The sequence below is a fragment of the Carettochelys insculpta genome, chromosome 4 (assembly GCF_033958435.1).
Source record: "Carettochelys insculpta isolate YL-2023 chromosome 4, ASM3395843v1, whole genome shotgun sequence".
Classification (NCBI taxonomy): domain Eukaryota; kingdom Metazoa; phylum Chordata; order Testudines; family Carettochelyidae; genus Carettochelys; species Carettochelys insculpta.
The window spans coordinates 98,672,854-98,686,382 of record NC_134140.1 but is presented as its reverse complement, the minus strand read 5'-3'; positions in this window follow the sequence as shown (position 1 = coordinate 98,686,382).

Genomic DNA, 13,529 nt, shown 5'->3' with positions numbered 1-13,529 from the left:
ATGTTTAAATACAGAAGGACGAGGTAGGTTGGTTCAATAATATCTTTCACTGATCCAACTTCAGTGACTGACATAGCTGATATTACATTACACAGAGAAATCAGTATGAGTAAACAAGTGAATAATTTAATGTTCTTTGAGACTGATTAATAGAGGTATATGGAATTGTTCGGTCTTGCCAAAAAGCAGAATATAATTAGTGGATTTTCACTCCACTGCTGAAAAGAAAAATATCGTCGCTGAAACAGATATGTTTTCCACCTTCTGAAATGCCAGGTAGCCTATTAAAATCCAAGTCTGTTTAAATTTAAAATAATGTTGAAACTTTGAAGCTTTTGCTTCCTTACACTTGCCCTCTTGCGAATAGTTGGTTGAGCCACTGTTGAAAAAGGCAAGAGCTACAGGCCAGACTGCCAGCAGGTGTAAATTGGCCCAGCTCCATAACTGTCAATGGAGTTTCAATTATTTACATCAGATGAGAATAAGTCCCTGTCTCCTGAAAAACCCCATACAAAATATACAAAGCCACAGGGAAATAAGGAACATATGGAAATGTTTGAAAATACGAAATTATCTGAGTGCTTCCATCTTTGTTTGAATACCCTCAGCTGTTTGCTGCATAGTATGAAGTATTCATGCATACAGTGGTCAAATGTTATCCCTCCCCGCTCTTTGTATTTCTAACCTCACTGCCCTCAGGCACTGGAAAGCAACTGCTTTTCTCACCACAGCAAACAGAAATGCTTCTGTTATGAAACAGAAAATGATCACTAGGAGCCAATATAGATCTGGTCTTCACCGCATGTGTTTGATTACCAATTATATTTGAATGAGTGGACTCCTATTTATTTTATCAAATTATACATCTTGAATTTTACTTTAAAATGTCATAAATAGTCGGGGGGGCAAACTCAATGAGACCATCAGAACACCCTAGCTGTGTAGCCAGATTCACTGCAAAACTGGTTGGCAACATACACAGAGAAAGAATGAATACAGTATCAAATAGACTGCATTGATTCAACGCATCTCTGCTACTGCCTCACTAGTAGAATTCCCTGACATAGGGATTCAAGCTGCCCTTCCTATATTGGAACTTAGAAGGAGAGAGCCATGCAAATACTGTCGACCCATGGTATTGAACTAGCCACATTATTCTGAAAACAGCCACATATGGCTAGTAGCTGGTGTGTTGGACACCATGGACTTCGATCATCTGCTATGGATTAATCCCCTTCCTTGGGGTCTGAAGCCTCCGTTTATGAAGTCAGATTGTTCAATAGATCTGGCTTCATAGTCCAGATTTGGTAAAATTCTTCTGAAACAGTGACTGTAATCTAGGTTGCTCTCTCTCTCATTTGTTGGGCTTAAAAGATCCCTAGTAATATAGAACAGTGCTGAAGGGTGTTGCATTCTGATCTGTTTAAAAATCACCTGTCCTTTTTTCTTATTCTGCGTAAAGATTTTTCAGTTCCTCAGCAAATTTCTGGGTGTGAGCAAGTGCATTTGCCTAGCACAAAACTACTTCAACATATACTGTTTGACTGTCCCTAAACCAAGAGCTACTGAACCTATAAAATGAATTGTAGTAAACACAATCTTGGTGCTCAGAACCACATACTCTGATTTAAACCTAACTGAAATATTGTCATCAACATTTATTTTCACCTAAAACAAATTTCTGACCAAATCAAAAATGTTTCTGCAAAATTTTCAATTTAAGCAAAATTTGGCAGTTTCAACAATAACAAAAAATGAAACCCCCATAATTTTGACAACTGAAAATGTTGTTTTTTAATTTTCAATAGGTGAAATATGTCTGCCTCTAGAATAACACAAAAATAAAAAAAAATAAAAAGGTAAGAGAGAAAGAGATCACACTTGCCCAAAAACGAAAACAACTTAAATTACTTCTTTTGTTCAACTGAAAAACTCAAAATTTCTGTGAAATTTGAAATAATTTTTTGGTTTATGGACAATCATTTTTGGTCATATTAATTCCATTGTCTACACAGGAGCTGTGTGAGCATATATAAGGCAGAATTTTGTATGTAGTCTAAAATTTCATAGATTTATCCAAATTTCTCCCTCTATTTCTTTCATGTTTTCCTGATATTATTTCATCAGTTTAAAATCCTTTTATTGAAATCCTGAACTATCCTAAATAAAACCTCATCATCATCAACACCCATGGGCTCAGCATCCATTGGTGACCAATGCCTCCCTCATTATTTCCTTCCATCTTTCCCTGTGCAGCGTGGAGTGGCTTAGTTTCTGTAGACTAGCTCCACACCAATCTACTATATCATCTATCCATTCTCTGTGGGATCTGCCTCTCCTATTCAAGCTGCTCATTATGCAGAATACCAGAGTCTTGACTTCTCATTCGTCATTCATTCTGCAGATATGCCTGAATAAATGTAGCTTCCATTGTATAACCTTCTGCAGTACGTTCTCTTTCAGCTATTTCTTCCCATATAATTCCTCATTGGTGACCTTCTGCATCCATCCTATTCTCAGATTTTTCTATAACAATGCCTCTAGAATGCCAATATTCTTCTCTGTGAATCTTTTGTTATCACCCATGTCTCACATCTGTATGACATGCTGCTGAATACACGTTTTCAAGTCACTCAGCTTCATTCCTAACCTAATCACTTTCCTTTCCTGATCTTATCCACCATGAACTCTGACATGAAGCCTCTAGGGGGTTCCATGCCAGTCCCAAGCCTGGATAAAGGAAGAGGGTTGGTCAGATGAGAGCCAATGCACTGATTGTAAAACAATATGAATGAACTCGGATGCCGGTATGACTAACTGATAATAGGAAGAAAGATTCAGTGTAGATGGGATCAAACTGGAGAACATAGAGAAGTTCACGTATCTGGGGAGCAACATGACGTATGATCTAGATTGTTAGAAGGAAATAGCGACAAGAATAGTGAAAGAGTGAGTTTGAAGGCCATGGAAATAAAACCTACGTTTTTTTAAAGAACTTATATCAAAATACCTGTTGATGAAATCATTATAGAGTTAACACACCCATGGGTTCATATAAGGTTAAATAACAATAATAATCTGTCCATAATTCCACAGATACATTTGTTTGTAATTTATCCAAGGAATTTTGATATTAATATTTCTTTATCAGTGTTTACCCAGTTCTCACCTAGTGCACTAGAATTTGCAACTGTGTGTGACCATGTGTCCTCACTTTAAATAACTATCTTTGCTTCTCATAGCTTTCATGTGTGCTGCTTTCCACTCTATATCTTGTGTGTTCCTAAGACACTAATTGTTCCTCCACTTTTCTTCAAACTCCCTGCCTGTGCCAACTGCCTGGCTCAATTACCTTCAGATTCCCTTAGTCACTTGGTTGCTACCCTCGTGAAAAACTGTCAGGTTATAATTTAACCAATTATGTGGTAGTAGTGTACTGTACAGCTGATTTTCACATTATGACTTTTCAGTGCTCCAGCCTTCAGTGTATTTAAGCAGATAGGTTTCCCTTTTCCAAGTGTCTCAAATGACCCTGTCCATTTGTTTTTGGATCACCCTCCTTTCCTTTTATATGCATTTTACCTGCAAGGCTTCTGAAAATATAAACACAGGAGCTTTCCTTCTGTTTATTTTAATTCATTTTGTTTGGGCATAGAACAGGAGCTCCTAAGAATACCATCAGGGCTAAAAGATTTTGTGTTGAAAAAAGAATTCAGGAAAGTGCCATACAAAGAAAATAAAAACAACTTCTCTAGCTATTGGAATCCCATACTTTGGCAGGGCTCTGTCTATGGCTAGCTTAAGAGCTGCATACTCGCACTTATTTAAGCCATCCCAGAAAAGAGGGGTTTCTGGGAAATATAAATTCTTCTGACTTACATAAATTTTTAATTATGGGTCAAAGTCAAACACAGTTTCTTTCAGCATGATGTAAGTTGTAAAGTCCCCGGGGCTGAATCCTTTGTATTTTTGTCAGGAAAGCTTGATTACCTATGGTATATTAATAAGATGAATAGCTATTATAGACCCAGAATTTTTTTTTCTTTTGAAGCGATCTCTCCTTCCTGCTACATGAAGAAGCTAGATGGGATAAAATAATTTATTTAGTGTATAGATTAAAATGAAACCAGGCCAAATTCTTTATTAGTATAACTCCACTGTAGCGTTAGCTAGAAGAAAATGTGACACACATCTGAAACTGACACCTCCTGCCAGCTACATTTTTACTTTAATTTCATATCTTTTGGGAGTTTTATATATTAATATAAATGCCTTGTGACTGTCTTAATATCCTTTATGTTTAGTATGAATAAAGCCCTACCTGCTTTTTGCCATTCACTTTCCAGGGTTTTGAATTTCTTAACCCTCTTTGTACAACAAATATTAGGCAAATCTTTTTTTCCGAAATGCTGTATGATTATATGCTGCAATTCAATTTTCTATCTCCTCATTTTCCTCCACAGATTATCTATGGCAGACATATGCAAGTAAAATGATTCTAATGATCGCCTGATTAGTTTTTTATATCTGAATCAATTAAAAAAGGATACAGTAATTATGAGGTGCTGAGACATGTTCAATTGATCTCTCATGCTTAAGTCAAGATCAAGATTTATGTGCAATTCAAATTTAAAACCTGAAAACTTCTAAGAACATGTACTAGCAAATAAGATGGGGGTTGTTTAAATAAGAGTAGATTTGCACAAATAAAAGATAAGAACACAGGATCAGCACCTCAACTTTAATAAAATAGTAGTAGCCACCTCATTCTGCTGACATCCTTTAGTCCAGAAAGGAGCTCTCTGGTCTGACAACACCTGTGGTCCAGCAAGACCACAGACATCACTGGACCAGAGAGCCTCGGCATCTGGGAGCAGGGGCCAGCTGGGAGTCCAATAGCAGAGTACTGGTGGCCAGTGGCCAGAAGTGTGTCTAGGGCCAATGGCCAGGAACAGGGATGGGAGCAGGGCTGGGATGGGGAGCACAGCTAGAAGCAGGGACAAGAGCATTGCCAGGCAGGAAGCAGAGCTCGGAGGGGAGCCTTGTGGCTGGGAGGCTTGCAGCCACCTGGGAGAGCCTGAAGACCAGCAGCAAGGAGCCAGGATTAACCAACTCTACTCTAGCAAACTCCTAATTTGTGTCCAGTCAGTTCCTATGAGGGATGAACCAGGGAGATCCAACCTATAGTGACAAAATGGTGCCAGGAGAATATTACACTCTCCTTTAACATAATAATAGTATTTTGGAAACTTATAATTTCCTAAAACTCTTTTCAAATGAAGTCTGGCAATAAAACTGTAGCCTGCAGATAACATTTATGCTTGTCACTGTGGCTGCCACAATCAATTTGCAATATTTTGTGAAACAGGCAGCCACAGTGGGGGGGAAATTATTGTGACTCCTGAAACTCTCTGCTGCAATTCCTAAAATGGATTCTTTTTCACCACTGGGATTTGCTGATCATTATATAGTTTTCCCACTACTGTTTATATACGGTTGTGCTTTGGGGTCAGTTTTTTTGTGGGAAATGATTTGGATCTCATTGTGCTCTGATTCTTACCAGTATAACTCAGCTGTCTTCTAGGGGAGGCACTATGTCCCTTCAGTCCTTTTCTTTATCTCTCTTTTAATATGCACTTATTTCTTCTTTCAAAGGGTAAGTGGGGAAAGAGCCTGATCATAATGGAACTGGAAGGGGCTGGAGGGAGAGGATTCTGGACAAGTTTCATTGTGTTTATAGCAAAACTGACAAAAGCTGACAAGATATTGTAGCTCTAGTCTTGTTTAAATTTTAGCGTGAGTTTTGTCCTGAGCTGTAAAATCACGTTGGCTGCATCTACATGCAAAATGTGCTTTGTTGACAGTCTGTCAACAAAACTCAGAACATCTGCTGGCAGTTGATAGGGCCAGATGAATACCCAGAAACCAGCGACTACAAGATTGGACCAAGAAGATCAATAACAGAACACAACTTGTCATTACTTAGAGCCCCCAGCTCAAACCCCTGCAACACATTATTAAAAACCTACAAACTAGATCATGATGCTACACTCCGGAAGCCCCTAGATGACAGGCCTGGCCTCTCCTATAGACAACCTCCTAACCTAAGAAAAAGTCTCATTAGCAATCACAGGCTACATCACAGTAATATTAATACTGCAACTTTTCCTTGCAACAAGCCCTGCTGCCAATGTTGTCCACATATTTATTCAATCAAGGGATCATTCTTGTGTACCTTGACCAATATCATATATGCCATTATCTGTCAGCAATTCCCCTCTACTACGTACATTGGACACCCATGCAAACTCTTCACCAAAGCATGAAAGGACACAGAGCAAACATCAGGAATCTCAGTACACATAAGCCAGTCAGTGAGCATTTCAACAGAGTGGGCCATTCTGTTAAAGACCTCAGACTATGTGTCTTACAGCACAGAGACTTTAAAAACGGATTGCATAGAGAGATTTATGAACTGGAGTTCATATTCAAATTAGACACATTAGCACTTGGTATGACCAAAGACAGCAATTACCTCACACATTGCAAGGACTGCTTCCCTTTGATGCTCTTAACTTTTTCAGGCAAGACATTTAACATCCCCCCACCCCTCACCCCCTCTCCTTCAGTCCTATGTACTTCATTTGTCAATTTGTGGTGCAATTTTTTGGACCACTGTGCTTATAGATGTCACTCTGTATTGGAAATGCTATTGATGTGATAAAGTGGGTCTATCCCATGAAAGCTCATCACTGAATAAATCATTTTGTTAGTCCTTAAAGTGCAACATTACTGCTGTTTTGTCCTGTCTCAACAGTTTTCTGTAGACAAAACAGCCTTGTAGATGCTCCAAGGCCCTTTTGTCAACAGACAGGACTTCTAGTTTCACACAACACTATTCACAAGCCAGTGTTTTATTTTTCTCTTTCTTTTCACAATATAATGAGGTTCCTGAGTCCCCTGGAACATTGCTTTTTCTAGGCATCACTCAACAAGGAGAACTGACAAAACTTCAGGGATATTACAGATGAAGAACAAAATACCTCCCCTCCCACCCCTCGCACACACTTTTTTTTCTTAAGTCACTAGTGGGCTGTTTTTTCAAGCCAGAGAAAATATTTTGATGATGACAGTGTGATTATAAAAAACTTACAAGAATTTTACAGTCAACTGTTAGCTGCAGAGAAACACACTTAGTTTCTTGTCTGGTATGTTATTTTCTGAAGTCAGCAACATTCAGGGCTGTGTTTGCATTTCAACCAAAGTTTAGTTCTCTCCAGGCATTCCATCTTTTTTTGAAGGAGACACTTGTTACAACTTTGCTTTTTCTATAAAGCTGCCAGCCTACTCTCAATGTCTAGCTGGAAAAGACATTTATTGTTCACCTATATGAAGGGATTCCACTGAGCATGAGATCATAAAAAGGACCTGAATGCCACATGTGTACGGTGATTTGATTGGGCCACCAACTCAGTGAAACCTGGTGAATATGAATAAGGAACTAAGAAATCCTCTTAAAAATCCTTTCATTACATCCCTGAATTTAAAATTTTCAATTAGGAGACCACTGCAGTAAGTGCTATCTCTCAATTACTGGCATTTCCTTTACCATTGTTATTAACAAATATTCAATATTTGGGTTTGAATTCTGCCTCTTCCCCTATAGGCTTTGTTTTTTAAAATAACCTGGGACAGTGCAATTTTGTGCACATTTTTGGCACATCAAATCGTCTGTGGTTTAGGAAATGTGTGATGAAAATCTGTACCCTACTACTTCAAAGTGACTTTAATCCTCAAAATTTTGGGGAGTAAAGGCACTTCAAAGTAGCACAGGCACTTAGAAGTGCCCATGGCTACACGGTATGCCAGCACTTTGAAATTTGACGCTTCCAAGTTGCTGCAGGGAAGAATTTGCCTAACGAAGTGCTACATATGCATCGCAGCACTTAATTAGTAATCTCCCATCACCTTGATTACTATTCCCCCTTTGAAGAAGGGGCAAGTGTAGACATAGCCTTAGAAATGGGACTTAGGTCTGAATTTTAAAATATGGATTCATTTTTCAAACACTTCTAATTTTAATGTAGGATTTTAGTTCAGTTATTGGTAAATATAGAAGACAGCTAATAAATTTCTCTCTGGATCTGGGAGTTTTAATACTCTCAAAATGCTGGAGCATTTTGGCTCACATTTAATAATAAGATGTAGGAAACTTCGGCAGCTTGTTCACATGCCTGGGAACACTACCCCTGTGCTACTGCTTTTTAAAAACTACTTTATTTTTCCTTACTTGCTGAGGTGTTGTTAAGCACTAAATCTCCCCCAAATTTATCAACTTGACCTTTCATTGGTTCATGAAAAGGCCTTCAGCAGTGATTTTATATGGTCAAGTGGGTTGCTTTCAGTTCCAAGTTCAAGGGAACCCAACCCAGCATTGCAAGAAAAGCTCAGGTGTACAGCAGAAAGAAACCACATATTTCACAGAATTTTGGTTTAAAACCATAAACTGTCCCATGTTCACTTGGAAGGCTCATGAAATTTAGTAATCGTTTCAAGTAACTGGCTCAAGCTTCCAGTTTACAATGAGATTGGAAATACAGTAAACACTTTCCTATCCAGTAAACCTGGGACTGAGAGGTTGCCGGATAGCCATATATTCTGGATTGGTAGAGAGGTATACCTAGCAATGCATAACACTGAAGAAAAACAAGATTCAATATTAAGAAACAAACAAAAATGTGTGCAGAATACTTTATTTACCAACAATGGTAGTATTGCACATTGAAAACTTATACTGTATATGCTGTATTTATGTGTATTTACATTCACTATAATGTGTTTATGAAAAACGTAACTAAAATTTACCGATGGTTAAAATACCAGTTATTTGAGAGTGCCTGATGATAGAATGCTGGGCATGAACAAGTTTATTGTAGCAAGTTGTGCCAGACTTTGCATTTATTTTTGCAATCTTTACTCCCATCTCTAACTCATATGCAACAGATCAGTTACTTTTACTGTGTGGTGGCTTCTTTAAGCAAATGTATATTAAAATAATTTTCACCTCAGACATCTTGAGTTTATGCATTTAGTTGAGGCATGCCAGATAGGGCCTGACCTGAAATCCTGAATCTCAACACATTCCTCTTTTGGGAGGGTTCAAAATCCAGAAATGAGCATAGGTCTGAATTTTACATAGCTGCTTCTTTCAATGGACCAAATCAGAACTGCAGTTCTCAACAAGTCCAAATTCTAAGAGGTGGGGGCTGGGGTGGAATTTGATATCTGAATGTAATCCTGATCCAAATTTGATATGTTGGCCCCATCTCTAAGGAGTCTCCTTTTTCAAACCATGGCCTTTGGCTGTCCTCTGTCCATTGCTGCCCTGTATTTGGAATTCTACGTGTATTACATGTATATCAGAGAGAAAATGGACTGAATTAACAGTGGAATGTGTTCTGTGAACTTAAAAAAAAAAGAAAAAAAGGGTTCTTTGAACTTAAAAAAAAAAAAGGCCTGCTGTTGTTTCTCTAGTGGAAATTTAGTGTGCCATACCCTATATGATTTTTAAAGAAAATTCCCTTTGATACCAAATTAATCGTCTAGCGAAGAGTCATTCATCACATTCCAGGCTTTGGGTTTTATGTTTTTAGGTGAGGAAAAACATTTAAAAGTCTCCTTGCTTTCGCGCCAATAACATCTATTACTCGGAAGTGGTGATCTGCATAAGTGACTATGTTTTAATGAAGGGGCTTTCAAAATGTTACAAATGGTTATGTTAATGGCAAGTTGCTAATTAGTGTGAACATGTCAGGTTCAGCGATTTAACATGGCAATGCATTGTAAATTTTCATTTTTTCTTAAAAAAATGTGTCTAAATGTTAAAAATTTTGAAAATGAGAGTCTAGGCCAAGAGTCAGCAACCTGCAGCTCTGGACTCGCATGTGGCTCTTTGAGGAGCCATTTGTGGCTTCAAGTGCTGCATGTGGCTGACTCCTTTGTAGCTCCAGAGGCTGCCTCTGCTTAAACAAAGCCTACTGTTAAAATGGGCTTTCATTTTTTTTATATAAGTGGCAGCAGCCTCCAGAGCTGCAAGTGGAGTCAGTGGTGGCAAGGGGACCTGGAAGAGGAAGCTGACAGCTGCCCACATGCTGCACATAGGGGAAGAAGAGATGGGGAGAGGGGTGGCTGAGCTTGCCCTGCCAGATCTGTGTGGGAGAAGAGGAGAAGAAGGCTAGGCAGCTGCTAGCAGGCAGAGGGAGGGTCAGAGGGCTCTGCTTCCCAGTCACACAGAAGCTGTTGTCCCATGCAAAGGGCTGCTTGAACCTCCCAACATGCTCAAACTGGTGCAAGTGGGGCTGGATTGTGCAGTTTGCCACAGTTGTGTTGAGCTCAGGATGTGCACCTGGCACAACAACTCCCTACTGCCTCAGGGCACTGCAGGCTCTCTGCCCCCCACCTTGAGCTTTCAGTTTCTTCCAGCTGAAATCAGTCACTTCCCTTCAAACATCCCTTAAAATAAACACCCAGATGGCAGTGGGGAGCAGGAGAAGAGTTATTCATTGCAGGCAAGTAAATCCTGGGGATGGGAAGTGGGTTTGGGGCTGATAAGGGTTAAATCTGTGGTTGTGGGGTGGTACGGGGATGATGGGGTTAAGACCAGGGGTGGTGGTGATGAGAGTTAAGTCTGGCGATGGGGGGGGGGCTGGTTGTGGGAGGAGGGGAAAAAGTTTGGGGATTGGAGGGTAGATTTGGGAACTGAGGTAGGTAAAGCCTGGAGATGGGGGCAACTTAAGTTTCTCACTGGTTCTAATCATTGTGTGTGCTGCACTTAAAATAGGGGTGATAAAATTACTGTGTGATGTTTTTTTATTAAGGACTGTTTCATATTCACATGCATTGCAGCTCTTGAAATATAGATGTAACTTATTTTGAAAAAAATGGCTCTTCTCTCTATTTCAGTTGCAGACCCCTGACCTAAGCCATGGACAGGGACACCTACACCTTTCATATACCACTCTGCTGAGTTCTGATATGCCATACCTTTTCTGTTCCAGATATTGGTCTCAGTCCTATGACCCAACTGATGTCATGAATAATCCTAATTTGCCCAGAGTAGCACTGTTGTTTTCAGTGGCACAAGTCAGGGAGACCTCAATCTCAATCTGCCTCTTTTCTATTTTTTTCTCTTGTTTTAGTAAAAAAGAAACAGAGATTAACTGGTGAAGCTTTGCTTCAGAGATAAAATAGGAAGAGTGTGAACCTAATGAGATATAGTTGAGAAGGTTGGAGTGATACGAATAACCTCAGTGTTTGAGACTTTTAGTTTCTTTGAAACTGGCAGATTTGTGTCCCTCTTTCTTTGTTTAATATGCTGCATTAAAAACGAACTGTACCAATTCAAACAAAGCCAAGTATTGTGGAACAGTGGGTCTGCGACAGGAAGGTAGTTATTAGAGCAAAATCCTAAACAATTTATTCTACCTGCAACACCTGAAATTGGGGTTCAGATTAAATGGGAACCAGACAGAAGAACTCCCGGAACTGTATTTAGAAACCCAACACCTGACAAACCAGTTGTACTAAAACTCATAACACCACTCTCTTATCAAGCTACTCCATTTCAGCAGGCTTGTATCTCAAAGTTTGTGCAGCGTATGGCTATGCAAGAGACTTGTGAATAGGTTCAAATATGAGGAAGGGGGAAAGGAGATAGGTAAAGAAGGTACATGGCACTTTGTCTGATAAAAGAGAGTGGATACCTATAAACAGGTAAGCACCTTCAATGTTTAACTTGTTATTGGTCCATACTACAAAGCTAGGCAGTGGGGCTGACAGTCTCTCTGGGCCCAGGATGGGGCCTCAGGTGAAAGGGGAGGGACTGGGTCAGCTGGAGCTCAGTATCACCCAGACTGTGGTGCCTGCACTTCAGCCCTTAGCCCTGTTGATTTAAAAGGGGCCAAAGCTCCAGCTGCTGCTGTTGCTGCAGTCGCAGTGGCACCACATGGGAGCTCTGGGCCACTTTGTATCACCAGACCCTGGGACAGTTGCCCCCTTTGCCTTTCCCACATCCATGGTAGGCCTGAAGTTAGGCCAACCTAAACTGATCCGCTTCCATTGATGCTGTGCTACTGTAGACACTGTGTTACAAGTGTCAATCCTAAGAGTCGGCAGGTATCCCACAATGCCCCTGTTCCTGTGAAAATGGCCCCTGCAGTCACAATTTTAAACTTAACTACCCAGGGAATCTCACCTACTTAAACTAACACAGCACGTTCCTTAAATTCCTTTTTTACTGGCTGCCCACCTTGGCAAACATTCATCTATGGTGTCTTAGTAGAGATTGAGAGCTGCACCTAAACTTGCTCCAGTTTGAATAAAGTCATGAATCTCCTTAAGCCTATGAGAAATGCAGCATGTAGGACTGTGGGAGTTTTTAAAATGGTGTGGAAATGATGGGCTTCATTGTAGGACAGAGAAGGTGGGATTGTGAGAATTTGACTCCTGGTTCCCAGAAACCCCTGACAAAATTGCTGGTATCCCAGGAAGCATTGCAAAAACATCCCACAAGTCAGTCTGCCATATTCTGATTCCAATTTTCTGTCAGTGCAACTACCCATGGTGAGGACATGTAATGCTGGGACAAGCAGCCAAGTGTGCACATGCCTGAGCAAACTTTATAATGTAAATATAGCTTCATTGTCTTGCTTACCCTTCAGAGCAGATCCCTGCCTTTGCTCTGAAAAGGGCCTGGGAAGGCATAAAGTAATGTTCTGAAAATTTACTCTTCAGTTGGTAGAATTGCTTTTATGGGTGTTGAGAAGTGGCTGGCAGCTCTTATTATCATTCTTCCTTCTTACTTTCCTTTCTGCCATCTGCTTCCCTGGTCAGGACAACACAGAAGGAACCTACAGAGGAACCAGAGTAGAGGAGGAAGAAGAAAACACCATCTCTGATAAGAGCCCTCTGGAATTCCCCATGAGTCCCTCAGGCCTGGTCTGAGGTAAGATTGAGGTAGGTGTGAGTGTATTAGAAATGAAACTTGAAAGTGAGAAACTGAAATGTGACTGATTTGTGGGAAAACAGTAGCTGACAGTTCCCTCCCTACTAATTTCAAGTCAACTCCACCTTTGAATCATACTTCCCTAATTTCAGGCTTTTGGACTGAAACCACGATTTTGGTAGGAATTTCTACCTCTGACTCCAAAATCTCAGGATTTTTATTGCTACAGTTATGAAGCAATGATCTCACAGGGTGGGGGAGGGGTGCGGGGGGGGACAGAGTGATCAAGATTTGGCTGATTTGAGGGAAAGAGTGTCTGAAGAGCCCCACCCACAAGGGAATAGAGGGATGGCTTTCATTAAAGCACACTGCAAACAGACCCCACTTTTTTAGCTGTCAGCTCAAGGCAGATAATTTATTATTCCCCTGATTGAATCCTTGATTTAAAAAAATACCCACAAGAGGAGAAAATTCACATTGTTTTGGTCTAATAGGAAAGTAAAACTCTAGTAGAAGGGTGTAGAGA